The sequence below is a fragment of the Salmo salar genome, unplaced genomic scaffold, assembly GCF_905237065.1.
Source record: "Salmo salar unplaced genomic scaffold, Ssal_v3.1, whole genome shotgun sequence".
NCBI lineage: Eukaryota > Metazoa > Chordata > Actinopteri > Salmoniformes > Salmonidae > Salmo > Salmo salar.
The window spans coordinates 1-6,116 of NW_025550567.1; the positions used below are offsets into that span (position 1 = coordinate 1).

The 6,116-nt window shown below is 44.2% G+C and overlaps 3 non-coding genes across 3 annotated transcripts; all 3 read right to left on the bottom strand.

Annotated features, from left to right (window-relative positions):
- Positions 1 to 3,705: 3,705 nt before the first annotated feature.
- Positions 3,706 to 3,777, bottom strand: trnad-guc (transfer RNA aspartic acid (anticodon GUC)). The gene has a single exon. It is a non-coding gene; the product is annotated as a tRNA-Asp (tRNA).
- A 741-nt stretch (positions 3,778 to 4,518) lies between these two features.
- Positions 4,519 to 4,590, bottom strand: trnad-guc (transfer RNA aspartic acid (anticodon GUC)). Its single transcript has one exon. It is a non-coding gene; the product is annotated as a tRNA-Asp (tRNA).
- Positions 4,591 to 5,331: 741 nt separating this feature from the next.
- On the bottom strand, positions 5,332 to 5,403 carry trnad-guc (transfer RNA aspartic acid (anticodon GUC)). Its single transcript has one exon. It is a non-coding gene; the product is annotated as a tRNA-Asp (tRNA).
- Positions 5,404 to 6,116: the final 713 nt, after the last annotated feature.

The following is a 6,116-nucleotide window of genomic DNA, read 5'->3' on the forward strand; positions in this document are numbered from 1 at the left end:
TGGATTAATTTTTCGCGTCATTTTTGGACAGAAAATTTCTGATTTTTGCAATGTTACGTAGATGGAAAAAAGCTGTCCTTGAAACAGTCTTGATATGTTCTTCAAAAGAGAGATCAGGGTCCAGAGTAACGCCGAGGTCCTTCACAGTTTTATTTGAGACGACTGTACAACCATCCAGATTAATTGTCAGATTCAACAGAAGATCTCTTTGTTTCTTGGGACCTAGAACAAGCATCTCTGTTTTGTCCGAGTTTAAAAGTAGAAAGTTTGCAGCCATCCACTTCTTTATGTCTGAAACACAGGCTTCTAGCGAGGGCAATTTTGGGGCTTCACCATGTTTCATTGAAATGTACAGCTGTGTGTCGTCTGCATAGCAGTGAAATTTAACATTATGTTTTCGAATGACATCCCCAAGAGGTAAAATATATAGTGAAAACAATAGTGGTCCTAAAACGGAACCTTGAGGAACACCGAAATTTACAATTGATTTGTCAGAGGACAAACCATTCACAGAGACAAACTGATATCTTTCCGACAGATAAGATCTAAACCAGGCCAGAACTTGTCCATGTAGACCAATTTGGGTTTCCAATCTCTCCAAAAGAATGTGGTGATCGATGGTATCAAAAGCGGCACTAAGATCTAGGAGCACGAGGACAGATGCAGAGCCTCGGTCTGACGTCATTAAAAGGTCATTTACCACCTTCACAAGTGCAGTCTCAGTGCTATGATGGGGTCTAAAACCAGACTGAAGCGTTTCGTATACATTGTTTGTCTTCAGGAAGGCAGTCAGTTGCTGTGCAACAGCTTTTTCTAAAATTTTGGAGAGGAATGGAAGATTCGATATAGGCCGATAGTTTTTTATAATTTCTGGATCAAGATTCGGCTTTTTCAAGAGAGGCTTTATTACTGCCACTTTTAGTGAGCTTGGTACACATCCGGTGGATAGAGAGCCGTTTATTATGTTCAACATAGGAGGGCCAAGCACAGGAAGCAGCTCTTTCAGTAGTTTAGTTGGAATAGGGTCCAGTATGCAGCTTGAGGGTTTGGAGGCCATGATTATTTTCATCATTGCGTCAAGAGATATAGTACTAAAACACTTTAGTATCTCCCTTGATCCTAGGTCCTGGCAGAGTTGTGCAGACTCAGGACAATGGAGCTTTGGAGGAATACCCAGATTTAAAGAGGAGTCTGTAATTTGCTTTCTAATGATCATGATCTTTTCCTCAAAGAAGTTCATAAATTTATTACTGCTGAAGTGAAAGCCATCCTCCATTTGCGAAGGCTGCTTTTTAGTTAGCTTTGCGACAGTATCAAAAAGAAATTTCGGATTGTTCTTATTTTCCTCAATTAAGTTGGAAAAATAGGATGATCGAGCAGCAGTAAGGGCTCTTCGATACTGCACGGTACTGTCTTTCCAAGCTAGTCGGAAGACTTCCAGTTTGGTGTGGCGCCATTTCCGTTCCAATTTTCTGGAAGCTTGCTTCAGAGCTCGTGTATTTTCTGTATACCAGGGAGCTAGTTTCTTATGACAGATGTTTTTAGTTTTTAGGGGTGCAACTGCATCTAGGGTATTGCGCAAGGTTAAATTGAGTTCCTCGGTTAGGTGGTTAACTGATTTTTGTCCTCTGACGTCCTTGGGTAGGCAGAGGCAGTCTGGAAGGGCATCAAGGAATCTTTGGGTTGTCTGAGAATTTATAGCACGACTTTTAATGCTCCTTGGTTGGGGTCTGAGCAGATTATTTGTTGCAATTGCAAACGTAATAAAATGGTGGTCCGATAGTCCAGGATTATGAGGAAAAACATTTAGATCCACAACATTTATTCCATGGGACAAAACTAGGTCCAGAGTATGACTGTGGCAGTGAGTAGGTCCAGAGACATGTTGGACAAAACCCACTGAGTCGATGATGGCTCCGAAAGCCTTTTGGAGTGGGTCTGTGGACTTTTCCATGTGAATGTTAAAGTCACCAAAAATTAGAATATTATCTGCTATGACTACAAGATCCGATAGGAATTCAGGGAACTCAGTGAGGAACACTGCATATGGCCCAGGAGGCCTATAAACAGTAGCTATAAAAAGTGAGTGAGTAGGCTGCATAGATTTCATGACTAGAAGCTCAAAAGACGAAAACGTCATTGTTGTTTTTTTTTGTAAATTGAAATTTGCTATCGTAAATGTTAGCAACACCTCCGCCTTTGCCGGATGCACGGGGGTATGGTCACTAATGTAACCTGGGGGTGAGGCCTCATTTAACACAATAAATTCATCAGGCTTAAGCCATGTTTCAGTCAGGCCAATCACATCAAGATTATTATCAGTGATTAGTTCATTGACTATAACTGCCTTGGAAGTGAGGGATCTAACATTAAGTAACCCAATTTTGAGATGTGAGGTATCACAATCTCTTTCAATAATGGCAGGAATGGAGGAGGTCTTTATACTAGTGAGATTGCTAAAGCGAACACCGCCATTTTTAATTTTGCCCAACCTAGATCGAGGCACAGACACGGTCTCAATGGGGGAAGCTGAGCTGACTACACTGACTGTGCTAGTGGCAGACTCCACTAAGCTGGCAGGCTGGCTAACAGCCTGCTGCCTGGCCTGCACCCTATTTCATTGTGGAGCTAGAGGAGTTAGAGCCCTGTCTATGTTCGTAGATAAGATGAGAGCACCCCTCCAGCTAGGATGGAGTCCGTCACTCCTCAACAGGCCAGGCTTGGTCCTGTTTGTGGGTGAGTCCCAGAAAGAGGGCCAATTATCTACAAATTCTATCTTTTGGGAGGGGCAGAAAACAGTTTTCAACCAGCGATTGAGTTGTGAGACTCTGCTGTAGAGCTCATCACTCCCCCTAACTGGGAGGGGGCCAGAGACAATTAATCGATGCCGACACATCTTTCTAGCTGATTTACACGCTGAAGCTATGTTGCGCTTGGTGACCTCTGACTGTTTCATCCTAACATCGTTGGTGCCGACGTGGATAACAATATCTCTATACTCTCTACACTCGCCAGTTTTAGCTTTAGCCAGCACCGTCTTTAGATTAGCCTTAACGTCGGTAGCCCTGCCCCCCTGGTAAACAGTGTATGATCGCTGGATGATTAGTTTTAAGTCTAATACTGCGGGTAATGGAGTCGCCAATGACTAGGGTTTTCAATTTGTCAGAGCTAATGGTGGGAGCCGTCGGCGTCTCAGACCCCACAACGGGAGGAGTAGAGACCAGAGAAGTCTCGGCCTCCGACTCCGACTCGCTTAATGGGGAGAACCGGTTGAAAGTTTCTGTCGGCTGAATAAGCGACACCGGTTGAGCATTCCTACAGCGTTTCCCTCCAGAAGCCATGAGAAAGATGTCCGGCTGCGGGGACCGTGCGAGGGGGTTTATACTAACGTTACTATCTGTACTTACTGGTGGCACAGACGCTGTTTCATCCTTTCCTACACTGAAATTACCCTTGCCTAACGATCGCGTCTGAAGCTGGGCTTGCAGCACAGCTATCCTTGCCGTAAGGCGATCGTTCTCCTGTATATTATAAGTACAACGACTGCAATTAGAAGGCATCATGTTAATGTTACTTAGCTTCGGCTGTTTGAAGTCCTGACGAACCATGTCCAGATAAAACCTCCGGGGATGAATGAAAAAAGTTGAGTGAGGAAAAGCTTTGTGGGCTCAGTGACATTGTACACCCTAATAAAATCAGTCTTTCCTCCCCGTCGGGGAATTGAACCCCGGTCTCCCGCGTGACAGGCGGGGATACTCACCACTATACTAACGAGGAGCAGGTGGGGTGGTTCTTTGACAAAATGTGGAGCATTGGATACTATCCCTAAATTTGGAGAGTTGGGTGTTAACCCTTCCAACAAAAACATCTGTAGAGACTGAATGGTTAGAGCTAGAGACTACTATGACACATCTATGGAAAGCTGAGACCCTCACGGACACGTACATGTAGTCGGTGTTGCTCTATACCGCTCACAAGCCACACAATAGTAGTTAGAAGGTGAGGTGTGTGTGGAAAATCCCAGGACATAGTCACAAAGGCCAAACTCAAGACAGTTGTCACTGACATGTTGGATATTCGTTTCCCATTTAACAACTAAAGCCTTGCACAAAGTAAATCACCTCACACACTGGAAATCTACAATGGATTCACAAAAGTCTACTGAGAATGCATAAATGTCCAAATGGTAAGTGAACGCAAACTCAGACTTTTCAAGAGTCAGTTGAGAATTCTACCATGACCAGAGATTGCTGTCGACCTGGCAATCTCAAAAGAGATTTCTTCCTCAGTGGTTTGCATACTTGTCAAAATGACTTGTTCAAAAGTTCCTGCATTGGCCGGGAATCGAACCCGGGCCTCCCTCGTGGCAGGCGAGAATTCTGCCACTGAACAACCAATGCCTTGCGATACTGAAATAAACCCCACGGCTAGATATCGTATCAAAAATCTTTAATTCTAAGCATATTTCCCGCTTTGTGGGCTCAGTGACATTGTACACCCTAATAAAAGCAGTCTTTCCTCCCCGTCGGGGAATTGAACCCCGGTCTCCCGCGTGACAGGCGGGGATACTCACCACTATACTAACGAGGAGCAGGTGGGGTGGTTCTTTGACAAAATGTGGAGCATTGGATACTATCCCTAAATTTGGAGAGTTGGGTGTTAACCCTTCCAACAAAAACATCTGTAGAGACTGAATGGTTAGAGCTAGAGACTACTATGACACATCTATGGAAAGCTGAGACCCTCACGGACACGTACATGTAGTCGGTGTTGCTCTATACCGCTCACAAGCCACACAATAGTAGTTAGAAGGTGAGGTGTGTGTGGAAAATCCCAGGACATAGTCACAAAGGCCAAACTCAAGACAGTTGTCACTGACATGTTGGATATTCGTTTCCCATTTAACAACTAAAGCCTTGCACAAAGTAAATCACCTCACACACTGGAAATCTACAATGGATTCACAAAAGTCTACTGAGAATGCATAAATGTCCAAATGGTAAGTGAACGCAAACTCAGACTTTTCAAGAGTCAGTTGAGAATTCTACCATGACCAGAGATTGCTGTCGACCTGGCAATCTCAAAAGAGATTTCTTCCTCAGTGGTTTGCATACTTGTCAAAATGACTTGTTCAAAAGTTCCTGCATTGGCCGGGAATCGAACCCGGGCCTCCCTCGTGGCAGGCGAGAATTCTGCCACTGAACAACCAATGCCTTGCGATACTGAAAGAAACCCCACGGCTAGATATCGTATCAAAAATCTTTAATTCTAAGCATATTTCCCGCTTTGTGGGCTCAGTGACATTGTACACCCTAATAAAAGCAGTCTTTCCTCCCCGTCGGGGAATTGAACCCCGGTCTCCCGCGTGACAGGCGGGGATACTCACCACTATACTAACGAGGAGCAGGTGGGGTGGTTCTTTGACAAAATGTGGAGCATTGGATACTATCCCTAAATTTGGAGAGTTGGGTGTTAACCCTTCCAACAAAAACATCTGTAGAGACTGAATGGTTAGAGCTAGAGACTACTATGACACATCTATGGAAAGCTGAGACCCTCACGGACACGTACATGTAGTCGGTGTTGCTCTATACCGCTCACAAGCCACACAATAGTAGTTAGAAGGTGAGGTGTGTGTGGAAAATCCCAGGACATAGTCACAAAGGCCAAACTCAAGACAGTTGTCACTGACATGTTGGATATTCGTTTCCCATTTAACAACTAAAGCCTTGCACAAAGTAAATCACCTCACACACTGGAAATCTACAATGGATTCACAAAAGTCTACTGAGAATGCATAAATGTCCAAATGGTAAGTGAACGGAAACTCAGACTTTTCAAGAGTCAGTTGAGAATTCTACCATGACCAGAGATTGCTGTCGACCTGGCAATCTCAAAAGAGATTTCTTCCTCAGTGGTTTGCATACTTGTCAAAATGACTTGTTCAAAAGTTCCTGCATTGGCCGGGAATCGAACCCGGGCCTCCCTCGTGGCAGGCGAGAATTCTGCCACTGAACAACCAATGCCTTGCGATGCTGAAAGAAACCCCACGGCTAGATATCGTATAAAAAATCTTTAATTCTAAGCATATTTCCCGCTTTGTCAAATCAAATTTC